At 41.7% G+C, this 16,372-nt stretch overlaps 1 long non-coding RNA gene across 2 annotated transcripts in view; it reads right to left on the bottom strand.

Moving 5' to 3' along the window:
• LOC144827707 (uncharacterized) overlaps positions 1-14,243 on the bottom strand; it is a 66,214-nt gene extending 51,971 nt beyond the window's left edge. Inside the window, exons 1-5 of one of the 2 annotated variants that reach the window (XR_013610319.1) lie at positions 14,112-14,243; positions 13,939-14,003; positions 13,466-13,562; positions 13,283-13,371; positions 12,427-12,929 (exon numbers count right to left, since the gene is read on the bottom strand). This is a non-coding gene — a long non-coding RNA (uncharacterized LOC144827707). Of the gene's footprint in view, positions 1-12,174; positions 12,222-12,426; positions 12,930-13,282; positions 13,372-13,465; positions 13,563-13,938; positions 14,004-14,111 lie in introns of those variants that run through there. The other variant, XR_013610320.1, reaches the window with a different exon arrangement.
• Positions 14,244-16,372: the final 2,129 nt, after the last annotated feature.

Raw genomic sequence — 16,372 nt, 5'->3', positions numbered from 1 at the left:
TTTTTGAGGGACAACAGTGACAGACTAAGGGCCCACGCTAGAGCTACCCGGTGGACTCCCACAAATCTGGAGGAGATGAAGAAGTTTTGGGGTTTGACTTTTTTGATGGGCTTGATAGGGAAGCTGTCCCTAGCTTCATATTGCTCTACCAGTCCCTTGATGGCAACGGACATATTTCCTGGAATTATTGGTCATTATCAGTATTTACTTTTGCTTCGGATGCTGCATTTTGTTGATAATACTTTGGCGTTGCCACGAGATAACCCTGACTGTGACCGTCTTTTTAAGATTCGGCCTGTTCTTGATCACTTTGTAGATCGATTTTCTGAGATCTATACTCCAGGGAAAGAAATAGCTATTGATGAGTCTTTGGTCCTGTTCAAGGGCCATTAGGTTTTTAGGCAGTACATTCCTAGCAAGAGGGCACGTTATGGAACTAAGCTGTATATGTTGTTTGAGAGTAGGACAGGATAGGTCTTTCATTTCTGGGTGTACACTGGTAGGGATTCCACTATTGACCCCCATGGTTGTCCATCCACTTTTGGAGTTTTAGAAAAAATTGTGTGGGATCTTGCTAGAGGACTGTTTAACAAAGGCCACCATTTGTACCTGGATAACGTCTACCCTGCGGAGCAATTGTTCAAAGTGGACACTTTACTTGTGGCTCAATCCGCTCTAACCATAAAGGTTATCCAAAAGAGTTTGTGTGCAAAAAACTTCAGAGGGGACAGTGCAGTTCCTTGCGTAGTGATGAACTACTGGGTGTGAAATTTGTGGACAGGAGGGATGTGTACATGCTGACTACCATCCTTGATGAGAGTACTTCACCTGTGGCTGTTTGGGGTCAGATTGCTGAAGTGCACAAACCTGTGTGCATTTTAGACTACAATAAGCACATGGGTGGTGTTAAGAGAGTAGATCAGAGGTTGGAACCTTACACTGCTATTTGTAAGGCTTACATTTAGTATAAAAATTTGGCCATCCATCTCTTCAATTTAGCAACTTTCAATACTTTTGTTGTGTACAAAGAGTGTTCACCTGCATCAAAGTTGACTTTTGTTCAGTTTCAGGAGTCTGTGATAGGCAGCCTTGTTGTTGTGGAACAGACAAGTGTTCCTAGAGTTGGAGTGGTGGAGGATGTGGCTAGATTGAAAGATCGCCACTTTCCTGTTTTAATTCCTCCCACGACCAAAAAAAAAAGAGATGTACAGTCTGCTTGCAAAGTGGTGTGCAGAAGGAGAGTTGTATGCACTGTGCCGATTGTCCTTCTAATCCTGGGCTGTGTGTGCCCACATTTTTCAGATTGTATCACACTCAAAAGAGCTTTTGGGAGCAACTCTGATTCTAATAGTGTGCTGCCTGGTCTGTATGGTTATATATAATTGTTCAGTTTAACATTTAGCAATAGAATGATGTCTTTAGTTACTGCTGTTGTTTTTGTAGTTATAGTTTTGTATTTTGTTGCAATTGGTTTGTGGTTTTTTTCTTGTTTAAAAAAATTCATGACGTGTGTGTGTGGACTGGCGCTTGGCTGGCGGTGAGAGGACTGCCTCTTGGCTGACGGTGGGCATGGATTGGCGCTTGGCTGGCGGTGTGTATGGATTGGCACTTGGCTGGTGGTGTACGTGGGCTGGCACTTGGCTGGCGGTGTGCGTGGACTGGTGCTTGGCTGGCGGTGAGTGGACTGGTGCTTGGCTGGCATTGTGCATGGATTGCCGCTTGGCTGGCGGTGTACGTGGATTGGCGCTTGGCTGGAGGTGTGCATGGACTGGCGCTTGGCTGGCAGTGTGCGTGGACTGGCACTTGGCTGGCGGTGTGCGTGGATGGGCGCTAGGCTGGCGGTGTGCGAGTAGTGACTAGCTGATGGTCACTACACACACTGCTAGCTAAATGCCACTCCATGCAATCCATGAGCTGGTGTGGGTGCTATGTCAGGAATGTAGGCGTGTGAAAGTGATGGGCCCTTGAATGGCACTGTCTGCTGGTGTGAGTGTTGTAATTTGCTGGGCCCGCGGCTGGCGGTGTGAATGGTTTTGTATGTGTTACACGTATGAGAGGTGTATGAATGGCCTGTAAAGCGATTGGTGCCTTGTCGTGGCTTTATAGCTCTTGAGCTGTGAGTCAATGGTTCTGTTTCTCATCCTTTCAATTATTAACAGTGCATTTCATTTTTGTGAAATCTCTGGTTAATACAACTGTATATACTGAACCATCACTCACCCTCGTGCCAAATCCAACCAGTATGTATGTGTGCTTGAAGAATAGGTGGTTGTGCAGAAATATTTAGCTTTTCTGTCTTTCTCAAGCAGGGGGTACCTTGTCCCTTTTTGTGAATGTTGTGATGTGTTGGTTTCGTGCCTGGTGGTGTAAATGGTCTTATGTGTATAATGTATGAAAGGTGTGTGAATGGCCTGTAAAGTGGTTAGGGCCTTGACGTGGCTTTACAGCTCACGAGCTGCGAGTCACTGGTTCAGTTTTTTGTCCTTTCAATTATTGACAGTGCATTTCATTTTTGTGAAATCTCTTGTTAATACAATTTTATAAACTGAACCATCACTCGCCATCTTGCCAAATCCAACCAGTATGTGTGTGTACTTGAGGAATAGATGGCTGTGCAGTAATCTTTGTCTTTTTAGTCTCTCTGCAAAGGTGTACATTCTATCTAAGAATAACCTACCAACTGTAGATATTGTCGTAAACTAAATACCCATGGGAGTACATGGGGATGTCCCTCTTGTGGATCCCAACAAGTTATGTTACCCACAATGTCCTGCAAACCTCAAAATGTGTCTGTCATATTTTCCTTGCATTATTGTGAAAACATTTTCATGCTGCAGAAAGAAACAACAAATTTACTACCCCCGCCTTTCTCCAAGTATCCCAATAGGAATGGTACCTCACTCATGTGGGCGGGTCAAGGACCCTTGACAGGCATGGGCCCAAAACCTACTAAGGCGACATCAAAATTGCCTATCACAAAACAACCTGGTTTTGCAAGGAGGTCACCTGAGTTTTTGGTCCCATGCACGGCGGCCACCTAGGGAAACCTACCAAACCCACACATTTCTGAAAACTAGACACCTGGAGAATTCTAGGGAGGTATGACTTGCATGGATCCCCGAACGTTTTCTAACCCAGAATCCCCTGCAAACCTCAAATTTAGCTGAAATATCACTTTTTCCACACATTTTTGTGTGGGAAAGTTGTGGCATCACTGGACTGACACAAATTTCCTTCCGCGCAGCGTTCCCCCGGGTCTCCCAATAAAAATGGTCCCTCACTCGTGTGGGAGGCCCAAGTACCCGCGACAGGCAAGGGCCCAAAACGTATTGAGGCGACATCAAAATTGCCTGTCACAAAACAACTTGGTTTTTGCAAGGGGTCACCTGGGTTTTTGGCCCTGTGCTCGGCGGCCATCTAGGGAAACTTACCAAACCCATACATTTTGGAAAACTAGGCACCCGGGTGATTCCAGGGAGGTATGGCTTGCGTGGATCCCTCAATGTTTTCTTACCCAGAATCCCCTGCAAATCTCAGATTCATCTGAAAAAATCACTTTTTCCACACATTTTTGTGTGGGAAAGTTGTGGCATCAGCGGGCTGACACAAATTTCCTATCACCCAGCGTTCCCCCTGGTCTCCCGATAAAGATGCTCCCTCACTTGTGTGTGAGGCCCAAGTACCCGTGGCAGGCAAGGGCCCAAAACGTATTGAGGCGATATCAAAATTGCCTATCACAAAATGTTTTGGGCACTTGCCTGTCGCGGGTACTTTATTGCTTTCAAAGAGATGTCATATTTAGTAGTTACAGGTGAAAATGTTGACACAAATGGCTGTTTTTTCCAACTAATTTTCAATTTTTCCTATATTTAACTGTTAGCTTCTATGAAAAAACCTTGAAGGATCTACACAAATGACCCCTTGCCGAATTAAACATTTTGTCCACTTTTCTAAAATGTATAGCATTTTTTTAGGATCCCCTATTACTTTCATACCCATTTCTACCATAAACTGGAAGGAGGTTGAAAGAACAAAAAATAGCAAAAATAGGCAATGTCCCTGGAAAATGCCCAAACTGTGTAAAAAATGTTGGTTTTCTGACAAAAGTCTGCTTGTCCCTGAAAGCTGAGAAGATGGTGATTTCAACACCACAACCCCTTTTTCTATACCATTTGCAGGGAAAAAACAGATTCTTTCATCTAGAGCCCTTCTTTCCCATTTTTCCCACAAAAAACTACATTTAGCTGTATTGTGGCTAATTTCTGGGTCCCCTCCAAGGGATTCCACAAACCCTGTGTACCTTTAGAATCCCCATGATGTTGGAAAACAGGACACAAATTTGGCATGGATACCTTATGTGGTCACAAAGTTACAGGGGCCTAAGCGCAAACTACCCCAAATAGCCCAAAAAAGGCTTAGCACAGGGGGGGAAAGGCCCAACAGCGAAGGGGTTAATAATTCATATTCTCACATTTATGTCAGAATACGGTAGAAATTTACTGACAAAAACAAGCGATGTTATAGTTAAGTGTTGACTTAAGGTAAAAACAGTTGAAACCATAAATCCATGAAAATCGCCAGTTATATTTTACTAAGCTAACTATAACTTGCACCCCAATTACTTTGTATACCTCAGATATTACATCATTCATGGCATGTTGAATGACCCAACTGATGACATCATCAATTACATTGCGGATATCTCAAACAACATCACTGATGAAATTATACAATCAATAGGACACAGTCCATCAGGGTTAGTGGACTTGAAGTGATTCAACACGCTACACACGTGGTCAATTTTTGTATTCACCTTAATGGGATTACCCTCTTAAATACTTCATGTGACCCATAATTTTAATTCAAGAGGTTGATGGGTATATATTTGCCACTAAAAAGATATCTTTTGTGAGGACCTATGGACAACCCTACATAGTTTAGTAAAATACACTACAAGCATTCCTGATGGGCACAATGTCATACAAACTTGGAGTCACACTTACAACACCAGTGTGAGATAAACCAACTATAAGTGGGACTTCCTCATATTCCACTTTATTCAACAATGTGCAATGCCTTAAATCTTCTGTGAAGTTCTGGAAATTAACATCAAAGCCTTAAAAACATTCTCACTCCATTAAAATTGTCTATAGCTCTGTATTGCAGCTCTTTGACACAGGCATGTGCCCAGATATTCACTATTTTCAACAGAAGCTTTGGCCTTACTATTAGACCTGTCATCTTTAGGGTGGTCTTCTCTCTCCTTTTGCCTGCTTACCTCAACCATTTGCCATATCTTTTGGCTGGCATGTTGAGCAAAAAAACGACAGATTTAAGCCCAAATCTTTGTACTAGGGTGAATGTATGACATTGTTCTTGGATTCTGTGCATCAATTATTGTTTTGGAATTGGTCACCCGAAGTGAGACGGGTATGCCCAGACGTGGGTCCTGTGCTCTTCATGCCACTCGAGCCAAGCTATCCTGGCTGATGAGGGCTGAAAGCCCAAAACTGGTCCTAGGATGCTTGTTTCCAGTCCAGGGAGGACCTGGCCTGGCTATTCGGACTGGACTGTTCCCATTGGGCGCAGGGTCAAGACTGATTTGCATATGGCTGGGTCCAAACTGGAATGGCATGGTGAGCAAAACAACAATGGATTTAGGCCCATATCTTTGTACTGGGGTGAATGTATGACATTGTTTTGCATTCTGTCCATCAATTGTTGTTTTTGAATGTATCTTTTTGAGGGCCTTAGGACTCTGAACACTTTACCACTGCTGGCCATTTGCTTCTGCCCTAAACATGGTGACATTGGTATATACCTGGTTGGCATATTTAGTTTACCAGTAAGACTCTTGAAAAGTGATATGTCATATACCCAGGGCCTGCAATCTAAATGCTACTAGTGGGCCTGAAGCACTGATGTGCCACCCACACTCCTGCATGTGCTACGTGCAGAAAAATCTGAACCCACGTTTCGTAGAGGTCTGAAAACCTGGCTATACCAACTCTAGCCTGGTTCTTCTTTCTCCCACTTCTGTTAATGTGCTTCTAACACGGGGCCAACCTTTGGAGGTAGCCAGGCGCTTTACAAATGAACCATTATTATTATTATTATTATTACACAAGCAGCTTTTCAAAAATGTCTCAGTCTTGCCATTGCAAGGCTTGTGCGTTCAGTTTACTTCCAGTTCAACTTCACATTTAAAATCACTTGTCAAGCCTTTAACTCCCCTTTTGTTACACATAGGTCACCCCTAAGGTAGGCCCTAGGTAGCCCTAAGTGCAGGATGCTATGTAAGTAAAAGGTAGGAACTGTACTGTTATGTTTTACATGTCCTGGTAGTGACAAACAGCTAAATTAGTTTTTTTACTACTGTGAGGCCTATTCCTCATAGGCTAGCATTCAGAATTGCTTAAAACACTTTTAAGCTGCAATTCCTGATTAGAAATTAGTATGTAAATCCTTTTTCATGTCTTTGGAATGGTAATGATACATTTTATTTAGGGTTAAAGTTGGATTTAACATTACTGTTATAGAAATGACACTTTTAGAAAGTGAACATTTATCAGCTCTTACCAATCTGTGTGCCTTGCAGCCTGTCTCCAATATTTTGTGTAGTCCCTCGAGATAGCCACAAACACAGGAAAGATGGGTGTGACAGAAAATTCATCTGCGTTCATCTACATTCTGATAGCTCTTCTTAGGCAGGAAGAGGGAGAGGGAGCTGACAAATCAAAATAGGCAGTATCCTGTGTGCAATATAAAGGGCTGATTCCCCCCACAGATAGCCTGGAAGACAGGGCTGGGATTAAAGTGGAACTATGCACTTCAAGGACCTGCTTCGAAGCCACTCCCACTTCAAAGGCAGATTTGCGTTGAAATACTGGGGCTCTGATCCTATCAAGACAGTACACTGCTGGACCTGTGAAGAACTGTGCAAGGAAAAGGACTGCTGTGCTACAAGGATTGCCACTCTGCTTGACTGACTTTTCTTAAGGAACTGCTTCACTGCTGCCTGCTGGTTTCTACATGGCTGTCTGCAGATCTCTGCCCTGCTGAGGATAAGGACTGGACCCATCTCACTTGAACCCAGAGTGACTTTAAGGGCTTGCTGGCTTGCCTCCTGTTTCTGAAATCGGGCCAACGAAGACTTCTTGCAACTCTGCTGCTGATGTTGGACTCTGCCATTTGTGAGCCCTTCCGTACCCCTCCAGTCCTGGGCCTCAGAAGTGGGTTCTGCAGCTGTTGTGCTCCAAACCCAACTCATCATCACCCTGGCCCCGATCGGAACTGGCGCAGTGCTCTTCAATGCAGGCGTACTACAGATCCGAAGACATCCCTGCACAGCTCGACGATGACATGGCATCCAACTGTGAGGTTCGACGATGACGCAGTGCCAGCATCATAAGGGGTTCGACGATGATGCAGGTTCCAACTGTGAGGCTCAACTTCAATCCATCAATCCGACTGTGTGAATTGGAACAAACACATCATACTCTTGATGTCAAAGCTTTGCTCCATCCAAGGTACTTTGTCAGCTGTACCTGTTCAATTCCTGCAGCTGGCCTGCCCTCCATCATGGTTACACTTTGTATTCACCTCGGTCTATCGCGATCACAAGTAACCTATTAGCACTATTGACTTCTAAGCACTATTTTTGGTTTATCCTTTGAAAAAAATCATCAACCCAGTTTTACTTATTGCATTTCTGTCATTTTTGTCTTGATTTTCTCATAAGAATATTCTCTATTTTTCTAAACCTGTGTGGAGTCTTTTTGCAGTGTTTTCATTGTGTTACTATGTGAGTGTTTTGCACCAATGCTTTACACACTGCTTCATTAGATAAGCTTGACTGATCTGTGCCAAGCTACCAGAGGGTGAGCACAGGTTTTCTTTTAGTGTGTTACTAGCTTACCCTGACTAGAGTGGTGGTTCCTGCTTGTAAAGGGTGCATACTCTGACAACCAGAAACCCCAGTTCTAACACTTACTCACAGATGGTTTGCAATGGGCATTGGCTTAAGCCATACCCTACTTTGAAATACACATCTGCAAACCACTTCAGATTATCTCAAACTTTACCTTGTTTAACATAGAGTAACACATGGAATCGAAACTTTAGTGATTTGTGAATGGTGAACCATAGAATTGTAAACGTGCATAAACCTCACTTGCCACCAGAGCTTACCCTATTTCCATGTGAATTTATAAAGCGCGCTATTGCCTGGAGGCGTTTAGGCACTAACCCAACAGGAAAAAAATACAAAAGCAGTAGATAATGAGCAGTAGACCTACCTATTGATTAAAAAGTCATGTTTTCAATCCCTTCCTGAAGGGAAGCACTGTCTCATTTATTTCGACCGTTTGGAGAGTGTTCCATAGTTTGGAGGTACAAATAACAAAGCATCTGTCTCCCCATTTTGCCCTTCTTAGTCTGAGAAAAATTACGTTACCTGCTGAGGAGGAACATAAAGATCTGGAGGGGGTGCACCAGCAAAAGCTTTGCCTCAAGTGAAGAGGCCCAGATTGATGTAATGCCTTGAAGGCTTTACAAAGTGCTTAAAGTTTTTCCATAGGAAGCCAATGTAGTTTAATCAAGGCTTGTGAGGCTGATTAGTGTTTGGGAATGCCTAACAGTAGGTGAGCTGCTGCTTTTTGCACCACTTGTAGCTCATTATAAAGCTTTTTCTGTACATTGATAAATAGATCATTGCAGTAGTGAAGGTTAGATAAAAGGAGGGCAGACACCACAGTCTTCTCAAGCTCCTCAGGGATGAATGGAAAAATCTTCATTAGCAGTTTTAAGGTGTAGAACAGGGGTCCCCAACCTTTTCTGTAGCGAGAGCTACTTCTGATCAGTCAAATTCATCGTGAGCTACTAAAGGCCAAGCAACTGATGCATTTTTCTGAGAGAGCCCCCCACGCCCACCTGTAAGGGAACTACAAAGTTTGAACTACTTTTGGCTGCGCAACCACTGAGTGCAGTTAATGTATTGATGAGGGCAAGAGGGCTATTTTTTTACTGAAATGAATTTAATAGTATCCTCGCAAGCCAAGTGACTTCATATGGGTTGTAACACTTTCAGACAGTCCACTTCAGACTTTTAGATTACATTTTGCATGGCGACATTTAGAGCCCAAAATTCCAATACTAAAAGCACATTCACAAGGCCCACAATGCAACGTGGAATTGGAAGATGGACATATATTTTAAAAATACACATTAAAACCTTGCTCTTCCATCTGCTGATTCAAGATCTTTTATGTGTAATATGATAGTGGAGCGGAGTGCACCTTGGGGCCTCCTACCTCTGCTGCTTCCAGTAAGGGAGTAGGTAATGCATATGTTGTGAATCGTACACCCTGGCAGCACGCACACTTGGTACATAATGGATGTGGAGCGAACACCCACCGTCATCAAGAACACTTGACATAATGGATCATGATATAACAGTTAACTTCCCTCCACATGATGGACACTTTTTAACGTTCTGACAAGCATTGCATCACCCTAAAAAGGATCTGGCATGAGACTGAATACAAACAGGCAGTAAGCATGTGCAATCATTTTTTCTTTAAGTGAGCCTTCGATAGAAAGTGACACTCATAAGAAACACTGTTTTTAACATATTCAGCTAGACCTGGGTATTTTTAAAACGTATCATCTTTTATGCAATTGAAGTATTTCTAAGGCATGCAAATTAAGAATTCTATATGAATGATTTTAGTCAATGGTTTGCATTTAACCTTGTTAAGCTCTTGAAGTGGAAATACAAATTACTTTCCATTCATTGTAGTGTGCAAACATGAAGCCTAATTGAAACAACAGAGATCATGACTGTCATAAATATTCTCTATTTCAAGGCAGCGTTCTAATCTGTTTTTATTTTGTTTGGATTTCATGTGCCCTGGACTGCAAAGACCTGCGCACTCAACGCGCAGGATGGAAAGCTCGGTGCCAGGGTTTGAAAGGCAAGTGGCGGCGGTGCATAGGCTACTGGAAGATCAACGTAATACTCTTTGGCCCGCCCCTCCTCAGTTAAGCCAATCGGAACAGCTTGTTTGGGTAGGGCGAACGTCTACTACACAATGAAAAAAGGCCGAAATATTCCAACAATGTCAATGGGCTACTAAATTGCGACGCTACCAGCGCAAGCTACCTACCCATTGGCGAGCTACCGGTAGCTCGCGATCGACCGGTTGGGGACGCCTGGTGTAGAAAGACGAACAAGTAATGATGTTGATCTAGTTTTCAAATAACAGAGAACTGTCAAACATGAATTCTACGTTTTTAACGTTTAAAACTGGAATGGGAAGAATTCTCTCTGGTGGCCACCATATTGGTGACTAAAATGAAGTGTTGTTTCCAAAAATCAAAACCTCGGTTTTACCATAGACACCACATGTTGCTCATGTCCAAGAAATAAAGATTTTAGCAAAGCGAGACCTGTATCTCTAATACCTAGGAAGTAAAGAAGTTCAATAAGCATGTCATGACTGACCATGTCAAATGCTGCCGAAGGATCTAACAAATTAGGGTAGCATTTGCACCCTCATCAAGCGTCTGTCTAATATCTTCTGATGCCGTAATCAAAGCAAGTCCTGTGCTATGCTCCGCTCTGAAGCCGTATTGAGTCGTGTCGGGCAAGTGATTACAAAAGCAGTTAATTCCTGATTGATGTCTTTCTCTGCCATCTTTGCCGGAAAAGGGAGACGAGAAATGGGCCTGTAGTTACTGGGATCTGAGGTGTCTACATTTGTTTTTTTGAGAAGTGGCAGGATTTAAGCTATTGTCCAAGTTTTGGGTGTCATCAGTGATGTGATTTAACATGTCACAAGTGATTTAATATATAGGCAGTGCATGGAGTGGGGTGCAAGTTATAATTACCTTAGTAAGCTTTTTGGTTGTAAATGTTAATTTTACCTTATGTCAACACTTACCTATAACGTAATTTTAACCATTGGTTGTTCAGTGATTTTCTATACTATATATAGAACGCGCCTCTTCGTCGTTGAAGTTGGATGGTATTTATTATTTAAATACAGCGTCGGTGGTCGGTGCTGCACATGTACCAACAGCCGTATTTGTGGCTCTTCTCTTGATCTCAAATGTCTTTGGAGGAGCACGGGAGTGCTATGCAGTGGAGCCCCCTGAGTACGCGCCGGGAAGAGGACTGATGATGACGGCTGTAGGGTTTCCAGATTGCGGAGCGGGCGGTCTCGCCGACTGCCAGCATGTATGTCTGCATCCTGCAGCCAGAAATGCCTTGCCCAATATACTGGCGCCCTTTGGTGACTGGGCACCGTGGATGCAGACGCAGAAGCGGTGAGGTTGGTTTTGGTATATTGAATTTATTTTCATAGGTCTCCTCCAACCCCGTAGATGTGTCCATGACTTTGGTAGTTTTTGTGCTATTTGCACTTGTTGACACTACCGATATTTTTCTACAACTGCTGCCTTGACTATGGACTTGCGACCCTCCTTAAGGAACATTTATTCGGTCTTTGGCAAAGCCTATGGAACAAGCACTTGTATTTTTGAACTCACACATTGATATGGATTAATAGACTTTGTTTTTGCAAGGCCGCTCACAGGGGATTATGGGCTTTGTAGTTCCATAGGGAGAAGTAGTTCCTACCTGGAGCCCGGCATGATGCTTGAAATTGAACGCAGCTGGTGTAATTGGATTGCTACGAGCCTTTCGTCTCTTCGTGTGTTTGTTCAAATATGCACATGCATTCATGTATTCAGATCAATCTTGCTCTGTAGGCCATGGCCCTACTCTTAACTTGAGGAACAATGTTCTGTGTTAGCAACGAGGCCGTGTGGTGTCTACTAAAGAATGTGATCGTTATTTATAGCATGATGTTTTACTTACAGTATCTCTTTTGATTACTCTTTTATTTCATGAATTAATTTTGGGTGGGCAGCATATCCTGAGATTTTTGGCACAATTTATCTGATGAACATTAAAGCTCCGTGGCTTGTCATTATGACTTGCTAACTCCCAGGGTAGAGTACATGTACACATAATTCCTGTGCTTGAATTTACTAAAGAATTATGTTTCATCTGGGGTAAAACATGCAGATTGTGCACTAAGCTGTTAATTTGTATCTATTAACTTTATGCACTTTGCACTTTATATTTATGACGTCAATAGCATGTCTTACCAGTTCAGTTTCCAATCGCTTAGTCCATTCTTTATGTCCATGTATGCCTGAATGGGAGGGGAGGACTATTTAGCATGGGTAACAAGGGTACTCCCAGTGATGCTTTCAGGTCTAGAGGAGGGAGAAGCCAACCAACAACGAACTAGAAAACCTCTATAATGACCTATATTTGTTTACAGTTAGGAATTTATGCTCATTTACAATTTACATAAGATGCAGACATATCAAATCATTCACTTAGATCTGGAGTTTAATTTCTTCTTTACTTGTATTAGATATCATCCTTATATCATTTTTGTTTCTCATTTTTTTAGTAACAATCTTATCAAAAAACATTTAAATACAGTGACAATGACATATGTGTATATACATATAAAAAAATACAAAGTTAATTCTTTTCTGGTCAAAGAACCCCAAAGTGTTGTTTCTATCTTTCATACCATCAGTCATACATACTCAATCTCTCATACTCACTATCTAGACATAACTAACATGACAAACACAGTGAAAAAAGTGAAAACGTGTATTATGTCCTTTCGTAGACTCCTCAAGATGTTAATTTTGTACTAAGGATTAATGGTCTTTCGTTATATCTTCCTTTCTATTTCCAAAGTTTTGGTTATGGTTTATATGAGGGTCTTCGGTGCGTACGGCCTACGTACGTTTCGGTGGTATCATTGCTTTACATCACCTTCTTCAGGGCCAACATGTAAACTGGACAACATACTAAATAAAAACAAGGGGTTCACGTATATCTGAAATTAGAACATAAATTCCATCATTAATGTCTGTGCATCCTAACTATACATTTTTAAGTCGATAAACTGTTCATGCTATGTGCTAGTTTGTGATAGAAATCACGGACATAGTCAGGTGATCAAGTGCATTTACGCAGGTAGTGCCTTATATCCCAAAGTTTAAGAGAACTGTTTTTAGCATAAAATGGTATGATCCCAAGATGTTGGGACGCAAGGAATAAACTTGAGGAAAAAAAGAGAAAAGAGAAGAGATAAAGTGTGTGTCTTTGCTCATCTGCTAACTTGAAAGAGCATGCAAACATGCAAAGTGCTGTCGTGCAGTACAGGCAGAATAGGCGAAAGCGATCTACCTGTGAATTAGCTTTATTTTTTCGCTATGTCTGAACGGTATATCTCTACTGATCTCAGATGATATGGCTCAGCTGGCAGATTTGTATTCCTGCAGGGAAAGTATATGAATGCCCCAATGAGTTATTTAACTTGATATTTTACCATATATAAAATTTTAGGGTTCATCGTTATTTCCGATTTACCAATTTTGGTCTGGACTATGTACAGCCTGTGTACTGATTTCATAGATTTAATCTTTTCCACGGCTTGCACCCAGCTCGACGGTGGTAGTTTGTGATTCTGGAATAAATAGAAACAAGCGAGATGAGGGTCAGATATCTGTGACCTCACCTATCCACGCCTCTATGTAAAGTAGTTACAGGGCGATGACATATTATCTTGCAGACTCTTAGTATCCACCGCAATACGTTCCCCGAAGTTTTAATGCTGTAATTTTATTTCTGCCTAGATACTAAGGGGCGTTTGACTCCAACTAACCTTCCGTCTTTTGGAGCATCTCTATGGTCGTATTTTAAACCTCTCAGTGCCTCTTATGCTCACTGTACGTCTACCCGACCTGCTCGAATTTTGTTTGTTATAGTCTGCAACGTTTCCAAATTGCTTTAATTAAGTTAGAACTTAGTCACGCAAGCAAAAAGGGGTTTCTTTTCCTTACCTATTATCTGGCTCGCGAGCGGAAATGCTTTGAGGCTGTTCAGATTCCCTTCCGGCAATGCGTCTCTAAAAAGCAGGGGACAATGAGATTACTGAGGATGCCGTAATGAGTTAAACTGGGCTGAAAGTGCTCACGCATAACCTGGGGAAATAGCGTTACGGTGTATCGCTTACCTGCGTTTCTAAGGAATCACGTCTCCACGAAGGGCGCCTCCGGCCGATGTCACTGCCACTGACATCGATCAAAGGTGCACCAGTCGGTTTTATGGCGGTAGCACAGCTTGATCATTTACAGCTGGGTCGGTTCAAAACGCATAGAGATAGGTATAGGACTATACTTGGGTGTGTTATTAGGTCAACTGATCGACACAAAGAAGGGACTTTTAAGAGATGTAGGGATAGGTATTTAAACATGGAGCTGGAACTCGAGTAAGACAACTCTATCGATTTCGATATCTTTATCTTGAGTACTAAGTTGTGATTTATTAATGTTAAGGAATATACATAAAATAAATAACCATTGGTGATAATTTACCACTTTTTTATTGTTGTGTAAAATATGAAATCAAATTTTAGTTCTAAGTTGTTAATGGTACGAGAGATTGCGTACTTCCCAGGTATAGAGCCTAACATGAATAAGCTCCCAAGTTTAGAAAACCAAACCTTAATGTCTTTAGACCTTCTAGATGGAAGTATGAAAACCTTACATAGGCGCCAGATGTGGCGTAAGTTCGAGAAAGTTGGAATTTGACTTTTTTATATGTATATACACATATGTCATTGTCACTGTATTTAAATGTTTTTTGATAAGATTGTTACAAAAAAAATGAGAAAAACAAAAATGATATAAGGATGATATCTAATAAAAGTAAAGAAGAAATTAAACTCCAGATCTAAGTGAATGATTTGATAGATATGTCTGCATCCTATGTAAATTGTAAATGAGCATAAATGCCTAACTGTAAACACATATAGGTCATTATAGAGGTTTTCTAGTTCCTTGTAGGGGAGGACTATTTAAACATGCACTTCTTGATGCCAAGTAGATTGATAAAGCCTGCTGTGCAGGCGAAATGTGTCTCTCTTTTCAATGCGGAGTCGAGGGAGACCCGAGTTATAATAAATTAGCCTTATCCCTACTTACCTGAGTATGTGCCTCTTCTTCGTTGAAGTTGGATTGTATTTATTATATATCTTTATCATAAGCCACAGAATGGAACTATTCTGGTAAAGGCTACGCTATGTATGAGGGTTGTAGTGACAACAAGGTTTGAATTTTGCCAATAACAACATTGAAGTACCAAGTAGGTGAAAAAAAGTAGTGATGTTGGATTCTGGGCATAGTGGTCCGAGTACTACAATTTAAGACAATTGGGAAACTGTGCAGTGATGGGACACGACTATAATGAAAATACTTGATTTTCAAAGGATCTTCGTTATATAAATAATAAAAAAGTACTCACTGTGACTGCATGAAAGAGAAGCTACGTGCATTTATGTTAAAACATCCACTGCCGCTTTAATTGAACTGGTGGATATCAGTCCTTCTTCAATGTTTTTAGTTACGTTTTAAAAAAGCTAACAAACCCATCAAGAGAAAACTGTGCATATGATTAAGCCTCGTGGGAGGTGAAACGCGTCATGCTGCTTCTGGCTCCAATAAAAATCTGAAATAATGCTACAGCATGCTGGAGTGGCCTGTTTCATGTTGCGAAGAGTAGCATGTCCTTTGTGGAGATATATATTCACTGAAAAAACCATAGGTTTCACACACATTATAGTTAGGAATTAGCATTTAAAAAACCTTGCAAATTCATTGAAAAAACAATAGGTTTCACACATGTTATAGTTAGCTGGACATTTCACTCATACTAAACCTTTGAAATTCCCCCGTTATAGTTAGTTCAGCTAACTATAACTCGCGCGCCCGCAATCCACTGCTGATGACGTCACATATTACATCACTCATGACATGGTCAGTGACGTCACTCATGACATCACGTGTGTGAAACCTATGTTTTTTTCAGTGAATATATATATATATATATGCACTGGAAAACGAAACACCCAATTCCCTTACAAAGAAGTGGAAAGTTTGCATGTCTGCAGCCTTTCTTATTTTTCACCTTATTCATCTTCCGCTCAATCAACACATCATCCACACATACACACACCTACTTGCTGCCTTTCCTGGCTGGGGTTATCAATTATTCTTCTTTAATTCAAATTCAAAGTGCAGGCCCTTTATTCAGCCTTCTTGGTAACTACTACCAGTGAATGGCAGTGGGTAATTTGCACACTTGCGTCCTTTCTTGCATCCTTTCTACCGCACACTGTGTGTACTTTGTGCACTAGCTTGCTTCCTTAGATGTGGTACTCGTTTCTCTTGCTCCCACTGCGGAATCCAACACCCTATCTGCGTAATGAGCTAGAAA

Source organism: Lissotriton helveticus, chromosome 4_1 (assembly GCF_964261635.1).
Source record: "Lissotriton helveticus chromosome 4_1, aLisHel1.1, whole genome shotgun sequence".
NCBI lineage: Eukaryota > Metazoa > Chordata > Amphibia > Caudata > Salamandridae > Lissotriton > Lissotriton helveticus.
This window is presented reverse-complemented; position numbering and strand designations above follow the sequence as displayed.